This window comes from Macaca fascicularis, chromosome 1, assembly GCF_037993035.2.
Source record: "Macaca fascicularis isolate 582-1 chromosome 1, T2T-MFA8v1.1".
Classification (NCBI taxonomy): domain Eukaryota; kingdom Metazoa; phylum Chordata; class Mammalia; order Primates; family Cercopithecidae; genus Macaca; species Macaca fascicularis.
This window is the reverse complement of record NC_088375.1, coordinates 108,619,582-108,638,418: the sequence shown is the minus strand read 5'-3', so window position 1 is coordinate 108,638,418 and position 18,837 is coordinate 108,619,582.

Below are 18,837 nucleotides of genomic sequence, written 5' to 3'. Positions count from 1 at the left end.
TCTCGCTGGCTTCAGGAGTGAAGCTGCAGACCTTTGTGGTGAACGTTACAGCTCACAAAGGCCGCGTAGACCTAAAGAGTGAGCAGCAGCAAGATTTACTGCAAAGAGCAAAAGAACAAAGTTTCCACAGAGTGGAAGGGTACCCAAGTGGGTTGCCACTACAGGCTCCAGCAGCCTGCTTTTATTCCCTTATCTGACCCCACCTACATCCTGCTGATTGGTCCTTTGTACAGAGAGCTGATTGGTCTGTTTTACAGAGAGCTGATTGGTCCATTTTATAGAGAGCTGATTGGTCTGTTTACAATCCTTGCCCTAGACACAGAGTGCTAGAGGGAAAAGTTCTCCAAGTCCTCACTAGGTTAGCTGGATACAGAGTACCAATTGGTGTATTTACAAACCTTGAGCTAGACACAGAGTGCTGATTGGTGTATTTACAATCCTTTTAGACATAAAGGTTCTCCAAGTCCCCACTAGACTCGGGAGCCCAGCTGGCTTCACCTAGTGGATCCCGTACAGGGGCGCGGTGGAGCTGCCTGTCAGTAAGCTGCAGAGCACCAGTACTTCTCCGCCCTGGGTGGTTGATGGGACCAAGCCCGCAGAGCAGGGTGCGGCCCTCCTTGGGGAGGCTCCTGTGGCTCAGGAGCCTACTGCAGGGGGGTGGTTCGCGCATGGCAGGGTGCAGGTCGCAAGCCCTGCCCTACAGGAAGGAAGCTGAGGCCCAGCGAAAACTGGAGCACAGCGCCTGGGGGCCGGCACTGCTGGTGCACCTGGCACATCCACCTCAGCTGCTGGCCCAGGTGCTAAGCCTCTCACTGACCTGGGCCGTGGGCCGCAGGCTGTGGGGCCCCCTAAGGCCAGGCCGGTGGGAACTCGCGCTGGCTTGTGAGCATTGTGCGCAGCCCGGGTTCCTGCCAGCACCTCTGCCTCCACACCTCCCTGCAAGCAGAGGGAGGCGGCTCTGGCCTCAGCCAGCCCAGAGCAGGGCTCCCACAGTGCTGTGGTCAGCTGAAGGGCTCCTCAAGCACCGCCAGAGTGGACGCGGAGGCCAAGGAGGCTTGGAGAGCGAGGTCTGCTAGCAGGTGGTCTCCTCTCACCACTATTATTGTGTGGGAGTCTAAGTCTCTTTGTAGGTGTCTCTAAGAGCTTGCTTTATGAATCTGGGTGCTCCTGTGTTGGGTGCATATATATTTAGGATAGTTACATCTTCTTGTTGAATTGAACCCTTTACCATTATGCAGTGCTCTTCTTTGTCTTTTTTCGTTTTTGTTGGTTTACAGTCTGTTTTGTCTGAAATTAGGATTGCAATTTCTGCTTGTTGTGATTTCCATTTGCTTTGTAAATTTCCTCCATCCCTTTATTTTGAGCCTATGGATATCATTACACATGAGATGGGTCTCTCAAAGACAGCATTCCATTGAGTCTTGCTTTTTTATTCAACTTGCTATTCTGTGCCTTTTAAGTGGAGCATTTAGCAAATTTATATTCAAGGTTAGTATTGATATGTGTAGATTTGATCCTGTCATTGTGTTGTTAGCTGGTTATAATGCTGGTTTGTTGTGTGGTTGCTTTATAGTGTTACTCATCTGTGTATTTAAATGTGCATTACCATTTCTAGCAGACCTAACAGTACTTCTTTAATATCAGGTAACACATAGTTCTTGTTTACATTTCCACAATTATCTAAAAAATGCAGCTTTTACTGGGGTGATCAGACCCAACACCAGGTCATGGGGGCAACGAAGTCCGGCAGAGTCAAAGGAATGAGAAAAAGACAGTTTGAGAGAGAAAGTGGGACCAAAGAGCCATCTCAAGTGTGGAGGCTGCAAAGGTCCGAGCTCTGGGAGCCCACGCTATTTATTGGTGTTCAAACTAATAAACAAACAGGTGGTGAGGATGTGGGGGTTGAAAGGAAACAGTGTATCAAGTGAATGAGAAACATATGGCTGCTTAAGTTAATGGGAGTGCTAGAAGCAAGGAGCCAGTAAGTCTAACAGACATGCTAGCCCTGCCTCAGCTTCTCTCCCAACATTCAGCTTTTCTCCCAATAGCTTTCAAGTTGGTTTCTTTGAGTTAGGATGCAAACAAAATCCACACATTTAGTTGATTTTTCTCTTAAGTTTCTTCTAATCTGTAGCAGCCCCTGTACTCTTTCGCATCATTTACTTTTTAAATAAATAGGTTATGCATCCTGAAAATTTTCTCGCATGTTGAGTTTGGCTGATTGCTTCTTTCTTGTGTCATTTGACTTTCTTGTTATGTTTCTATATTCCCCAGTATTTCTTATAAACTGGTAATTAGATTTAGAAGCTTAAATTAAATTCAAGTTCTTTTTTTTTTGTGATAAGCATAAATAGGATGTGATGTGCACTTCTTATTATAACGAAGAGGAGACACATACTGTCTGGGAGTTCTAAGTTTAGTGATGTTAAGATTCATCTGCAGATTTAGGGGTCAGCACCATCCATTTATCCATTTTAAGGCTCTCCACAAACCTTTCACCCAGTGTTATAAGCACCTCTTGGTTATTGTTTCTAGACCCACTTTTTTTCATTATGGGTTAATAAATAGTAACTTTCTCTCCCTCATCTTCATTTATTAACTGGAAGTTTTTTATTAAAAAATAACTTTTCCTCATCAACTATCTGGTAATCCAAAATACAATTTTATAGGAAATACAGAGTAAATGCGAAACTCTTCCTCTTGCCGGTTTTCAGAATAATAAGTTGGTGGCCCAGCAATTTCCAAAGATAACTCTTTTTATTTTTTAAAGTAGTATCATCATAGACTCATGGGTTTCTCTTTTTCTTTAATACATCTTGATCAATTGCAGTGATTATTTCTCTCATTTTTTAGACACTGGGAGTTCTTTAAAATTGCCCCCTGTGTTTTTTTGACACAGCCCCCCGAGTCTACCGTAGTTTGCTTGCTTTCTGTTACAATAAAATATCCTGGGCTAATTCTGTATATTACCTGCCTCAGATCTAGACTCAGGTATTTCTCCAATGGTTCCTTGCTTTGTTTTTTTTTTCAGTGGTAAATGGTATTTAGAGACCTTACTCTAGACACTATGGAGACAAAATGTGACTGCGTTTTTATTGCTGCTAGATCTTTTCTGTGAGCAGTTAGAAAACACACATTTTAAAAAAATGAATTAATAACCGATTCAAATTTAACATTTCAGAATAATAAGTACTTAACCTCTTTGGTTCTATACTTGCATTTTTTTTTTCTTATACTGAAAATTTGTTTTCTCTTTCTTTTAGCCTACAATATGGCTATGTTATTTTCCAAGTGATAATGCCAACATTATTATTATCAATATGATCATTCAATGCTATTTACTTTTTCTCTGAAACTCATTTGTCCTTGGAATAGAATTGTGGGGTAAAAATGTGTTTTAGAATTACTTGCAGTAATTCTTTTCTGAATATAGTTATGCCACCAACCTGATATGCATTTGTACTTAATTTGGTTTGTTTTTACTATTTGTAGATTTTTAATAATTTTGTTTTTAATTATGTATATAACATTTACATTAATCCAAAGTCAAAACTATCAAAACAAGATATATTCAACAAAGTCTAGCTTACATCTTTGTCCCCCTTTTTCCTCCTTTCTGTTCCATAAGTAATCGTTTGTATTAGTTTTTATGTTTAGCCCACATTTCCTTTAAGGCATTATCTCTTAACTGTATTTTTAACACTTTTATGTAGGCAAGAGAGATGATGCTTACCTACATCGTAAAGGAAGTAGCACTGTCCTGTTTAAACCCCTGCCCCAGGAATCCAAATCCTGTGCGCCTTCCTCTGCCCCATACTGCCCTCTACAGACACCTCGGAGAATTTCAAGGATTTCAAGGAGAGGCAGCCCTCAGTTCTTCCTGAGGTTAGCTGTCCAAATTAAGCAGACTCTCTTTGCTTCAGTGATACTACCTTCTACTCTAGAATTTTGTAAAATACGTGTGTGAACTGTTTTGGGGCTCCAGGCAGTGCTTGGTGTCTGGGCGAAAAGGTGTGAATAAGCAAGCACTCGTGTGTGTTGGGAAAACAAATTATCCCTAAATACTGTCATTTTCTCTTAACACCAGCTACGATGATGTGGAACTGAAGTACAATTAAAACGTATGAAGTGTTCTACAAGTTTAAAATGGCCATAGGTTTAAATATTTTTTCTGTCTAGTTCAGTGTAATTTTAAATTGTCTTGACAACTAGGCAGAAAATAGAAACTACAGCTTTCCTAAAGAAAATTTCTGGCCGGGTGCGGTGGCTCACGCCTGTAATCCTAGCACTTTGGGAGGCCGAGGAGGGCAGATCACCTCAGGTCAGGAGTTCAAGACCAGCCTGGCCAACATGGCGAAACCCTGTCTTTACTAAAAGTACAAAAAGTAGCCGGGTGTGGTGGCAGGCACCTATAATCCCAGCTACTCAGGAGGTTGAGGCAGGAGAATTGCTTGAACCCGGGAGGTGGAGGTTGCAATGAGCCGAGATCACACCACTGGGTGACAAGAGCAAGACTCTGTCTCAAAAGAAAAAAAAAAAAAAGAAAGGAAGGAAGGAAGGAGGGAGGGAGGGAGAGAGGGAAGGAGGGAAGGAAAGGAAGGAAGGAAGGAAGGAAATAAAATTCCTAACTGGGCAAGTGCACAGGTAAGACAGAGTTAAAATCCTACAGTATTGGGTATTGTTTACTCCCAAAGGGTTTCTTCCAAGTCCTCTCTGCTTCCGTCGGATCGCCTGGCTGGCAGGGAGACCTTGGGACAGCAAGAGCAAAGGTGGCACCGTTCTGTACATAGACATGTTTTAGTGTTCTAGCGTCCCTAGCCTCTTCCCTGCTTCCTTCTGCTCCCTGAGGCACCTGGAAGCAAAAGAAGGTTTTTGTTGTTGTTGTTGCTGTTGTTGTTTTGTTTTTGTTTGTTTTGTTTTTTGAGAAAGGGGCGCGAAGCAGGATGAGAATGGAGCCCTAAATTCAGGTCGTGGCTTTCCCAGCATCCAGTTTCTGCTTAGTAAAGATCCAAGAGCGCTTCCCCATAACTTTTAGATTTTTGTCTGTTTGAGATAAGGGTTCAAAAGCAGAGCATTTTAATGCCATAGGTAGTTCACATGGATTCAGTAGAATTAAGTTATTTGAAAAACAAACAAATGATACAGGAGCTATAAAGAAGTTATTTAGGCAGTTAGTGAGTGTAAGAGAGTCCTTGGTAAGGCTTCCCTTTTAACAAAAAGCAGTCCCCAAATAATTGCTTTTCCAACAAAGAGCAGCTTGTAAAACTGAGCTGCAGACCTAAATAAGCAAGCTGGAAGCTTGCATAGTTAGATGCAGTTAGCTGTACTGATAGAAAAAAAGCCACCCGGGGGCCAGGCATGTTCAACTTGGAGGATCCCTCTTCTCTTTTCTTTGTTGCCACTTGGGCAGTAAAAAGGCAGGCAACATGGTCCGGACAGGTAGAGACCCCATCTGCATAATAAAATATTAGATGGGAGGGATGGCCAGCTTCTTCACACTCTATGCAAACAGCACACCTGGTCCGACCAATCTCTTAGGCCCTATGTTAATCAGACACCTCCTCCTCAAGCTTGTCTATAAAACCCTGTGCATTTCGCCAGGAAACCCAAAGACACACTAGGGCACCCCACTCTCTCTGTAGGAGAGAGAGCTATTCTCTTTTCTCTTTCTTTTGCCTATTAAACCTCCGCTCTTAAACTCACTTCTTCTGTGTCCGCATCCTCGATTTCCCTGGCATGAGACAATGAACCTCTGGTATTTACCCTAAACTATGAGGCCGCTTCACAAACAAACAAACAAACAAACAAACAACAACAACAGTAAAAGTGGTAAAATGCCAGTAGGAAGTGGTGAAAGTGGTGCTCAAGTGGGTGGGACCAGAAAAATCAACTTTGAGATTAGGGCAGGCAGGGAAGCCTTAATTTGTTCCCAGCAGAGCAGGCTCCTCCAGGAAGAGCTGCCACCGGTTTGGGTAGCCCACAGGTCATCCTCCCAGGTTTGGGGCAGGACCCAGGCAGGCTGCACAACTGAGCAACAGCCCTCGTCCTCTTATTTTCTGGGTAAGGCCCTGTCATTTTCCCGCACAGCAGTGGTCAGGAGAGGCAGTCACTGACTTGAGGTGACCAGGGAAGAGCAGGGCCATCCGTTTCTTCTGGAAAAAAAAAAAAAAAAAAAAATCAGAGTTTTAAAATCAGAGACATGCCCAGGGCTGAAGCCTGAAGCCGTTTCTTCCTCTGTGTCAGATAACCTCAGGATCCCTAATTCTTTAGAATCTCACCCTGCTGAATTACTTTCTTTCAAAAATAAAATTATTTTCTGATAATTACAGTAATGCACATTCTCTAAATTTTTGAAAACCGTGGAAACAAGAAGAAGGTGTGTGTGTGCACACAAAGGAGACACACTTTATATTCTGTAAATGCTGCTTTTTCACATCACATGATGACAGTTTGTCCAATTTTAAAAGTGGTTGTAATGACTGAGCAATATTTTACCCGTTTTAGGGATGCACAATTCTTTAGTTAACTATTCCCTTCGTGTTGAACATTGAGGCAGTTCTACTTCATTGCTCCTGTAAAGAATGATATACTTTTTCTTTTTCTGACTTTTACTCTAGGTTTAGGGAGTACATGTGCAGGTTGGTTACATGGGTAAATTGCGCGTCGCCAGGGTTTAGTGTATGAGTGATCCCATCCCCAGGTAGTGAGCATATTGGAGAATTTTTCATCCCAGGTCCCCCTTTACCTTCTTCCTTCTAGTCATCCCCAGTGTCTACTGTTCTCATCTTCGTGAAGAATGACACACATTTTTAAAGAAAAATATTGTGTCTCTGATGATTTGACTAAAGGCATTGTCCTAGAATTAGTTAGACTCCATCAAATTGAATAACTTTTTAAGGTTTTGGACACACTAGTGGATGGCTCGCTACCACTGTTTTTCATGTGTTTAGTTGTTACACCTCAAGTGCCCAGAAGCTGGTTATTACAAAGAGAGCTAATTCGATAGGTGAGAATTTTTTGTTGTTCTTGTTTAGTAAAGAAGTTGAACCTATTTTTATGATTATGGATCATTTACAGTTCTTTTCTAAATTGCTTTTGTCCTTTATCAATTTTTCAAAATTCGAGAAATAATTAGTTATTTCTTAATACATTAGGACCTTTGGCTTATGTGTTGTATGGGGGTTATGCAGCATGGATAATAAGAATTAATAATAATGTTGAATATACGCTATAAACACATTTATCTTGTTTTCCGTTTCCTTTCAAAACTTTGTTAGAATGATTTTTCCCCCTGGCACTGCAAATTCTATAGTCAGCTGGTGCAGCTCCCCACTGATTTGGAAGCTACCCCGGGGGGGGAGCAGAGGAACATGGGCTGCAGATGGCTGCTAGGTGGCTCTGGGTCACTTTTGGTACCCCAGAAGGGTGACCTCGAGGCTGGCGGATGTGGTTGCAGTTGCAGTGTGGCTCTGTCCTTTCTTTGTCCTCATTTACGCTCCTGATTTTGATTAGTTTTCGACCCGGGTCTGCCTTTCTTTCTCTTGCGTGCTGTGCTGCTGAACAGGTCCTACTCTGTGCTTTGGGGCCAATGTGGGTCCAGCTGGGTGGCTTGGGGGCCACCAAGCCTGCCCATGCTGCTCTGGTCCTATTAGAGCAGGCAGCTCAGTATCCTAAGTGCAAGTTAGAGTAGGGGTGGGCAATGTACAGACATATGATTGGGGAGGAGAAAGGAACATTATTCAAGGGAAACTTCAGGCTGCTTTCCAGAGGTGGAGCAGGTAGATGAGCTGACAATTACGGGTGAGACGGTGGGAGATGATCCCAACCTGGGTGATGAGGATGGGAAAAGAAGATTTGGAGCACTAGAGAGAAAAAGGAGGAGTTGACATCTGTGTCCAGCAGGGTAGATAGAAATTCCCCAGGTCAAAGGGCAGTTTCAAACCAAGCACATGTAGCCAGGCACAGGTGCTGTGCTTGCCTCCCTCTCCTGCTTTGCTCTTTTGTTCCTCATTGTGTTCTCTATACTGTTCTCTCTTCTGTTTATGAAACATGCTGAGCCTGTTTTCATTTATTGAAATCTCATTGGACGGTTTTATGTTTACTTTTTAATTTTTTTTTGTGTATATAGTAGGTATATATTTATGGGGTACATGAGATGTTTTGATACAGGCATGCAATGCATAATAATCACATCAGGAAGAATGGGGATCCATCACCTCAAGCATTTATCCTTTGTGTTACAAACAATCCAATTATACTTTTTTAGTTATTTAAAAATGTACAAATAGATTATTATTGACTACAGTCATTCTTTTGTGCTATCAATAGTAGGTCATATTCATTCTTTCTAACCACTTTTTGTACCCATTAACCATTCTCACCTCATCTTCTATCCCCCAACTACTCTTCCCAGCCACTAGTAACCATATTTCTACTCTCTGTTTCCATGAGTTCAATTGTTTTGACTTTTAGATCTCACAAATAAGTGAGAATATACAATGTTGTCTTTCTGTGCCTGGCTAATTTCCCTTAACATAATGATTTCCAGTTCCATCCATGTTGTTGCAAATGACAGGATCTCATTCTTTTTTCTGGCTGAATAGTATTCCGTTGTGTATATGTATCACATTTTATTTTTTCATTCATCTGTTGATGGGCAGTTAGATTGTTTCCAAATTTTGGCTATTGTGAACAGTGCTGCAACAAACACTGGAATGCAGATATCTCTTCAATATACTGATTTTCTTTCTTTTGGGTACATACCCAGCAATGGGATTGCTGGATTGTATAGTAGCTCTATTTTTAGTTTTATGAGGAACCTCGAAACTGTTCTCCATAGTGGTTGTGCTAATTTACATTCCCATGAACAGTGTACGAGGATTCTCTTTTCTTACGTCTTTGCAGCATTTGTTATAGCCTGTCTTTTGGATGTAAGCCTCGTCGTAGGTTTTTAATGAATGATTTGACTTGAGCTTCTGGAAGTGTTATCTACCTACCATTAGGGCCAATGGGAAAGTATAGGCGATGGGTGTTATCTGGCAGGCAATGAGAAGGACCTCAGCGATACTATGAACCCTGGAGATGAAAAGGAGGGAGCAGATGTTTGAGTCCTCCTGGAGACTGACTCACTGATTCCTTAGGGCTTGCAGGTTGGCTGAATGTGAGGCATGGGGAAGCCTGAGACAAACAGAATGAACTTTTTTGGGGCCATTTAGCTCCCTTCACAGAATACTCTGGGTCTCAGCTTCCACAGTGGAGGAGAGGAAGTTGATGGGAACATCAGACTGGCCTGAGTCACCCACCCTTTGTTTCTTCCAGTATTGCTCCTCTGCAAGCCTCAGGGCCACCATCAGCAGCAGCTTCCAAATCCGTATTGTGGGGTAGGTTGGTCACTACATAAGGATATCTGGCCTGTGGGGAAAGTGGGTACTGAAATCCAGCTTGAACGTTGCTGGCCTACCTGTGTGTAAGCACAAGTCTGTGTCCACTCTTCTAATTCACTCAAAGGTGCAACATGGATTAGATGAATGAGTGGTCCTGGTAGCAGCTGGGGGCTGAGGCGGTACGTACATAGAAACGGAATACTATGATGTCTCTTTGATTTTTTAGTTTTATTTTAGGAATATCCTGGTTTAGGTTTGGCTTATGATTTCTGCTTTACTCTCATTTTAACACTTTACCATCAGTGGGAGATATCACTGTTGTTTTATGTGCAAAGTGATGGTTTTAATAAGGGTTAAAGAGGCATGGTTAGTTGACCACTGCACTTTCATCTGGGACAGCACCTTTCTTACCCAAACGGGATCGTATTAAAGCTATGACTTACATGGTTTGGGGTCTTAGTGGTATAGATTTCAAAATGCAGTGTTAAACACGTTGGGCTGGGCTGAAAAAAGTAATTTAGAAATAATTTTATTTCCTGGTTTGAAGTAAATCAGTATAGCATGGTAGTTGTGTTCATGGTCTTTGCATCCAGACTGCTGTACGACCTTGGCAAGTGAAGGCAACATGTGGTGATTATGTTTCAATAACTGTAACATGAAAGACTAAGAGTACCTACCCCAAAGGGTTGTTGGGAAGATTAATTGAGGAACTTTAGGTAAGACACATAGAACAATGCTGGCTCATCATAAGTGCTAAGTAAATGTTAGATTTATAATTAAATCCATTTATAAAACCAGCACCATTTCTCACTTCCACTTTTTTCTTCTTTCCAGTCTTCTTACGTAAGATACTTATTCATAGAACTCCAGTCTCATTTTTCTCCCTGCATCCACAACCTCTTCATGTTTAACTCTCCCCAATGCACTCCAGATATTTACTGAAAAAAAAATGAGTTAATAGCTATTCCTGGGTCTTTCCTTTCCCACCCTGGTCTTTCAGCAGCTTTTCTTCTAGCTTTTGGATTCTTTGCCTTCCCGTTCCCTGTCTTATAGGTGGGTATCCTGGAAGATCTTTCATAACCTGATGGTAGTAGTTGCCTTCCACCAGAGTGTGGGCTCTTCATTACAAGGGAAAATCAGGCCTTATTGCTATGGCTATGAACTGGTACCCCTCCTCTTTCTGCCCCAATATAATCGCCCTACAGTCCCCTTCAGAGATGTTAGAACTTCTCCTTTACTGTTCTGGAGTTGAGATATGTTTCTTGTGCCAGGCAGTGCTGGCTGGAGTGGCAGAGGGGAGGGGACACACACGGAGCAGCCTGGGCTGTAGCAAAGGCAGAGGGTACCACGTGGTGCTGATAAAACAAAGGCTTTATTCTTTCATAGGATCAGACACGGTGATGACAACTGGCTGTGCAGATATTGCACACACTGGCAGATACCAGGGTGGATATCCTGTGGGATCCTGGAGAATGGACAGGAAGAGCCACTAGGGATAGCTCAGAGCTCTCTGGGGGGAACTTCTCAGCGCTGGCCAGAGGAAAGGAGATTTGAGTATAAGAGAGCAAGGCAGACCAGGATGCTTCTTGGACTTTCTTTCCTCTAAAGTTGCTTATTTCAGCATTAAGATCCAGGTCAGTGGCAGCCTGAGCCCCTGCCTTGCTGACCACTGCCCCTGTCACAGGAGTTGGAGTTGTGGCACCGGCATTGGTGGGACCTGCAGTGCCTGTGGTGGTTCAGGCAGCACAGACACTTTGTGTCCCCTCAAAGTGCTCCTGTCACTCATTCTCCACTGCCTGAGATCAAATGTCCACAGTCCTCACACGCACAGGATTTGTCTTGTGATGTCCCCTCAAAGAGGGGACACAAAGTGTTGAAAAACATAGTGCTATTTCCCCCAGTTTTGCTGGTGATGGAGGCCAAGAGAATGTCAGCTGGGCAGAAAGTCAGTCTAATGAAGCTATGTCATTGTGGGGCTCTGGGCCTTCTAAAGGGTCCGCTTTGGTCCCTAGTCCATGACTGTAGTTGGAGACACCACCTTCTGTGTTTCTTTATTATTTGGCTTAAGCCTCCTCCCCTTCCTAATGGCCAGCACCAGCCCTCCTCATTGCATGAAATTCCTTCTAATTCAAGTCCTTCATTCCCATATTCCTTCAATAATAAACTTCATCAATGTTTCCCATCCAAAGAGCACCAGAAAAGCACCTATAGTAGAATGACTTTATGTTGGTTGACTTGTTGCAATGATGGAGATAGGACACAATATGGAAGCATTAAGATGTGCTCACTGTAGGATTTGGGCTTGTGTGTTAGGTAGTTTGGGGGAATGTTGAAGGAATTAAAATTTTGTTCTGGATTTGATGCTGTCAGAAAGCAAGGACACTTCAATAAGTAGGTATCTTAACGCTTTTCAACCAGGAAGTTGGAGCAATGAGGCAAGGTTAAAGCTGTAACTAGTAAAAAGGTAGAAGTAACTCATATGAGCTGAGACAAATGAATGTTTGCTCATTTTTGTGGTGTGGGCAATGCTTTTGTTTCATTGATGCTCAGAGTGGTCTTGTTTTTGTCTTGCTCCCTTGAGGTCACAGAGTTAGCTTATCTAAGGTTAGAGTTCTGTGAAAGTATTTATATTCAACAGGAGGACATCAGAGCCTAGCTACTAGAGCCAGGCCAGCTTGCTGCCAGAAATCTGGGTTACTCCTTTTTTTCTCAGTGACAATTATGGGCCAGGCATCATGGCCAGTAGCAGTGATAGGGTAGGTAAGAGAAAAGTCGTGGCATCTGTGTTCAGTGAGCTTAAAGTCTAGCAGATCTAGCAGATCTAACAAACATAAAATAGTAAACTGCTGGTGATAACGGACCCCAGAAGGAGTTCCATATGCCATGGGCATGTAAAGAAAAGGTATTGAAGGCCGGGCGCGGTGGCTCAAGCCTGTAATCCCAGCACTTTGGGAGGCCGAGACGGGCGGATCACGAGGTCAGGAGATCGAGACCATCCTGGCTAACACGGTGAAACCCCGTCTCTACTAAAAAAAAATACAAAAATCTAGCCGGGCGAGGTGGCGAGCACCTGTAGTCCCAGCTACTCGGGAGGCTGAGGCAGGAGAATGGCGTAAACCCAGGAGGCGGAGCTTGCAGTGAGCAGAGGTCCGGCCACCGCACTCCAGCCTGGGTGACAGAGCGAGACTCCGTCTCAAAAAAAAAAAAAAAAAAAAAAAAAAAGGTATTGAAGTCTATACTTTGTTGCGAACCTGAATATTTATTTTTTCGTATCTTGTGGTTATCATAAGCAAGCCTTATCCTCCAGACAGGGCAAACATGGCAGCCATTTTCCTCCACAGATTGCAGCCCTGAGCCATTGGTAGCAGGGGAGGCAAGGGGTAGGAGCCAGACTTAAAAAGGAAAATAAATCACACATTTTGGTCAAATTTCAAAGAATCAAAACATCCTTTCCAATGACATTCAATACATCATGTTACCTCTGTTTTATGAAATACAGTGGATGACTGTTAGGCTTTCCTCCAGCCCCATTCTTGACTGCCTGTCTTGAAAGCCTCCTCACGAGACCTGGAGAGCGCATTAATCTCCCTTCTACCTTAGTGATTGCTCCTGTCACTCTTGTCCTCCTGAGATCAGGTGTCCACAGTCCTCATATGCGCAGGATTTGTCCTGTGATGACAAACAGTAGCTATAAGATCATGATCTGGTCATTCCCTCTACAGCACAAGGGCATTTCCCTGAGAATCACTAGTCCCAGGAGTCCCATCCTGAGGAGCCTTGGCTTCCTGTGGTCCAAAGACATCAAGGAAATACAGAGACTGCTCTGGCTGGATGAATCTAGGAAAAATTTCATGACTTAGTCATTCCAATTGGTACTATAGGAATAGGCACTGCAGGACCTTAGGTTGAGCTCTTTGGAGTGCATTTTGGACATTCCACATCAGCAATCAAGGATGAGTCAACAAACAGAATTCTCCTCCCTTTGCTTACAGCTCACAGTTCCTTCTCCATTCTGCTCCTGCCATGACTGTGTCAATCATACTCCATGGCAAGCAGCTGAGTCATTCTGAAGGAAGATGGAAATCAGTAGCCAGAAAGTGCCATATACCTTCAACGTGCCTAAGTTTCTTATATGGATTCTAATTCTCCCCTCAGATTAAGTAGTATTTTGAGATATTTATACTTCTCTAGTCTCCTGAGAAAGTTCTGGTTGGACCTAGTGTGTAAAAGGACGTTGGACTCGAATTTTCTTCTTGTGTTAGGATGTTGGATGGAGTTGAAAGATAAAAATAATATGTGCCCCTTATCCCTTTATACTAAAGTAACCTCAGCATAAGCTGCTGAAAATGTCTGCAGGACTTGCTAAGAAAAACATAACTCGATTTCTCTGGTCCAGTTATATATTTGGAAGGTTGAGTTTTGATAAAAAATTTTTTGGTAGGGGAGTTATTATCCTAGAAGACAGTACTATGGTTTCACCCTTATCTTATATAGGAAGGGAACTGGTTGCTGTCCTATAACAGAGATCAGTGGAAAGGGGAGGACTCATGATTTGAAATTGTAGATATTAGAGGTCCCTTCAAGAAAGGAAGACAAGATTTTCATCCAGCAGCAGAAGTTCTGCTGCAGTAGTAGATTTGATGGTCTAACTTCCGAGCCTATTGTTTAATAAAGAAAACGAATGAAAGAGATAGAACAGGATATTGAGACATCATAGTAGATAACATCTGAGAAGGAAGACCAGCTTACACAGTGTTTCTAGTGTTGTGTTTAGGATGGTTTTCTGTTGAGCAGCGAGACCTCATCATCAAGAAGCTGTGGCTGGTGTCAATGAAGGTGGGAGCTTAGGGAGTGTCTGAAGGGTTAAACCTGACTGCTCATCCCATATCTGGGAGTAGTGCTGTGGGGAGAACTCTTGCAGATGCTCCATAAGGACTCACAAAAACACCCTATAAGACAGCCTTCCTGCAGAGCCTGCCACACAGAGGGAGCAAGCAACCAACAGAGGAGGCTAGTGGTACAGTCACATGTGTAATGATTTCCCCTCCCCGTTTCCATCTCCCAGTACAATGGAGGAGGAAGGGTTATTCAGGAAGAAGGTGTGGAGGGGTGGTAGTGAATGAGAGAAAAAGTCATACATGTTCCTTCCCAACTCCAGTCTCTTGGGAGAGCTGTGGGCAGTGCTCATTGGGAAGGGAGAATTTGAGTTTGAAGATGCATACAGAATTAAATTCAGCTTGTCTGGTCTTTAATATCCATAAAATTCATGCCAGAAATGTGGAATTTCCCTGAGATATTTTCAAGAGAGATTCAACACAGCATAGGAGAAGATAATGATGGGATAAGACAAAGCTTCTTGTTTTTATCAGACCAAGTTTATATGGTTTAATACTAATTTTAAGGCTCTAGCAATGTCTTTATAACAAGGTGGCATCTTTGGGATTCTCCACCTTTTCTAACATCAATGAAATCAATAAATGCCAAGTTTCCATGTCACAAAGGACAAAAAAGAAGCAGGTTCAGGGATGTTCGCTGGGGGCTTCAAAATGACCACACATGGGTAATGCTAAGGCAATAGGAAGTAGAAACTGGGAAGTTTCTGAGGGTGGGAGACATGTTGGGATTTTGGGGGCCAGATAGGAAGTCTTCTTGGGAGAGGAATATCTTAGGTCAAGAGCTAGAGGAGAGGGAGTTGGGTGCTGGATGGTGAGAATACTGTGTGCTACTCACCTGTAGTCCATGGGGAAAAAGAATAAAGGAAAACTTTTGGGGAGTCAGTAGAAGAGCCTGATCAATCTGACCCTTGCTAAGTTCCTTTTATTCAACATCTGCCATCTCCTTCACCAATTCCTGGTTACAATTCTTTTCTTGTAACCACGTTTTCTCCCAACATTCTGTCTATCCTGAATGTAAGGAGAGGAGTGGATGTACTGGGACATAAAAGATTTGTGCTAGGTCCCAGGCAGGTGTATCACATTAGTGACTGATGCTTGCTACTCAAGAAATAAACTTTGACTCTGACAGAGTTCTCATCTCCAGGGGGCATGGAATAGGTTTATTTATTGTGGAACGGATAGCTGCAGGGTGGTTGGAAGATTAAAAAAAAAATGAGAGCATTGAAAGAACCCAAGGACATTTGACAGAATCTGGAGTGGGCACCACAAGATTGTGCTGGCTGGGACTACACCTGGGCAATCTGCTGAGTGAGAGTCTTTCTGGAAATTAGGCCAAAGATGGGGTTATTAATACCAGCACACACTGAGTGCTGGAATCCAGATATTTATCAGTGCAAGTTTTTTATTTAAAGATTAGGATTTATGATTTATTCCTGATTTCCAAATTAAACGGTAAATTCTGTAAGGGAATCCCCACCTCTACTATCTTCCCTAATGTTCCACGGAACTTCTCCACCCAGGAGATACAGAGGTGATGGAGGAGGAAAAACATCACACTGGGGAAGAGGCTTCTCTCTTTGCTTCACTGGATCATCCAGCCCTGCTCCTCTGTGGTTTTCAGGGCCCTGGTTGCTGCATGAGTGACAACACCCAGAACTCTGATGCTGTGCTTTAGTGGGATGTGTGAAGCTTGTGATGGCTCAGGCAGGAGCGTTCTCCAGAGCTGAGGCTATGGCAGCCCCCAGAGCTGAGGCTCCATGGGAAGAGACTACAGTGGGCACCAAAGAGCATGTTTGGGTAGCCACTTTGCCTTCAAAGCCATTTGGGAGAGGCTTGAAACTCCTCCTCATTTTACTTCCAAGACACCTTGGGGGGAAGTTTAGCGACTCTAGAAAAAGTAAAAATGGGAATAATGGCATGTAATTGTATCAGTTTTAAAAACTGACTGTTTTCTTATTTACTTCAGAGAATGTGGCTTTGAATCCACAACTTAGGGAAAATTCCTGAGCAGAGGAGAGTGGGAAATGGAAAGTTAACTTGGGTAAAGGGGTCTTCATCCAATGAGGACTGACTATAACTTGGAGCTGTTTTCATATTTTTTTTTGGAGGCAAGAAATGAGTGGTGGGATTGGGAGGGGTGGGAGTGATGAATCTTGTTTAGGGGTCAGCTTCTTCCCTTCTGTAGCCCCAAGCCCTCTGCATCTCCATGGCAGGTGTCAGGAGTTATGAGGAAAGCAGGGATCCAAGAAACTCTAATATCCAAGATACTCATATATCTGCGCCTCAATCTTTCTGTAGGTCTTTAGCTCTTTATTTTTCATTTTCTATCATCATTCCTTCTTTAATCAATTTATATTGAGATGATGGGGATATGAGAGGGGGGCAGGGAAGTGCTGGGTAGAGAAGAGTGGAGTCCCTGGTGAGGGCTCCACCCTCAGGCCTATGCCCATAGACCTAAGTGAGGACCGGCACTCCTGGTTTTGCACCCAAATGTTGCATTTTCTAAGCCCACTCTGATCCACTATGCCCCACATCTTGGGCCCATAAAATCTCCAAGACCCTAGTGGGCATGGACACAAGCGGCTGGACATGGAGGGGAGCAGAAGAGCACACTGACCGATACCAGCAGATGCCGGCAGGCCATCAACAGTAGGACCTCATGGAATTCAGTGGGGGCAGTTGGAGGTGAACTGGCCACCGGATGGCCCGACTCCAAGCGAAGCCCGTCTTCCCACTCCATCCCCTTGCTGGCCTCCCCATCCATCTCAGTGAGAGTTACTTCCACCACTCGATAAAACCTTGCAGTCATTCTCCAAGCCCATGTGTGATCTGATTTTTTCAGTATACTAGAGCCTACAGAATATGGGATACAGAAAGCCTTCTGTCGTTGTGATAAGTCAGAGGGTCTGATTGAGCTGATTAACACAAGCTGCCTGCAGACGGCAAAGCTGAAAGAGCACACTGTAACACATGCCGACTGGAGCTTTGGGAGCTGTAAACACTCAACCCTAGATGCTGCCATGGGGTCAGAGTCCAAAAATGCTCCCACGACCTGCCCATTTGCATGCTACCCCTAAGGGTTTGAGCAGCAGGGTACCAAAGAAGCGAGTCACACCCCTGTTGCATGCCCTGCAAATGAGATAAGGGAACTCCTCCCATTTCAATGGCACACTCTGTGCTGGGCAAGGCATATTCAAGAATATAGATGATGAGGTAGTGGGGCTGAGAGATAAGTAGGAAACTAAGTCTGAGCCAAGTGAGGGTGGTGAGATACACGTGTGTGGGAGTCCTCAGGCCTGAGGTCAGAGTTGTTGGACGTTAGTCCCTTGTTGCTCTGCAGTGACTTCTAGTGAATGATGAATCCAGATGGTGTCACCTGCTGTCACTTGGGATGGTTGATGGGATGAGTAAGATGTGGATCCTGCATTTGTTCAAGGGCAGTAAACTCTGGCATAGCAACTAAGAGGAGCTTGTGGACCCAAGAAGCATGAAGGGGATGACCAGGAGGAAGAGATAATGCTGGGGCGAGGAAGGATGTGGCTGATGGAAGCATTGGGGCATCTGCAATCTTGAGGGCAAGATGATATGCTCATTCAGAGCATTTGTTTTGGAGACAGAACTTCCTAGTTTAATCTTTTGCTGCTTCTCCTAATAGCTGTATCAAGTTACAGATGTCTGAGGCAGAAAAATCTATATGGAGACAAAATTATCCAGGGATGTCCCAGGTAAAACCAGAGAGAGGGATAAGAAATCTAAAATGGCTGTGATGGTAATGTGTCACAAATTAACATACATTTAAGACACTGTGTCAGGATCTTAGTGACTATAGTATTGATTCTAACAGAGCCAGGAAAGAGAGTGATTCAGAATGGCTGGGATGGCTAAGAGAGATTAATCCAACGATAAATGGTAATTAATGCGTGTGTTATAATGAGGTTGATGGGATAAATGTCAACACCTGACATAAAGTAGACTAAGTTTGTGGAGACAGTTCTAAATTCTATACTATTTTCCATACTATTTATTATATACATACACACACACGCATATATGTGTATACATACACACACACACATTTCATCCTGAATTATGATATATTAAAAATAAGTAAAAATGAGGCCAGGATCGGTGGCTCACATCTATGATCCCAGTGCTTTGGGAGGCTGAGGTAGGAGGATCGCTTGAGTCTGGGAGTTTGAGGCCAGCCTGGGCAACATAGCAAGACCTCATCTCTATAAAAAAAAAAAAAAAAAAAAAAAGGAAGAATAAGAAAAACATTTAAACTTCAAATATATGCTAAAATCACAAGATTTCAATAAAATATTTTTATTTATTCTGGTTTAAGATGGTTGACTAGAAGCAGCTAGTGTTCACTGCTCTTGTGGAGAGGAAACAAAGTGGTGAGTAAATACTAGCTCTTCAAGTGAATTGTCAAAGAGATCACATTGGGATTTACCAAGGAAGTGACAGGACCCAGAGAGCAGAGAAAAGCAAAGCTGGGCGGCCACTCATCTGAGACTGGCACAGAGGTGGGGGAAGCTCCCTAAAGCAGAGAAAGA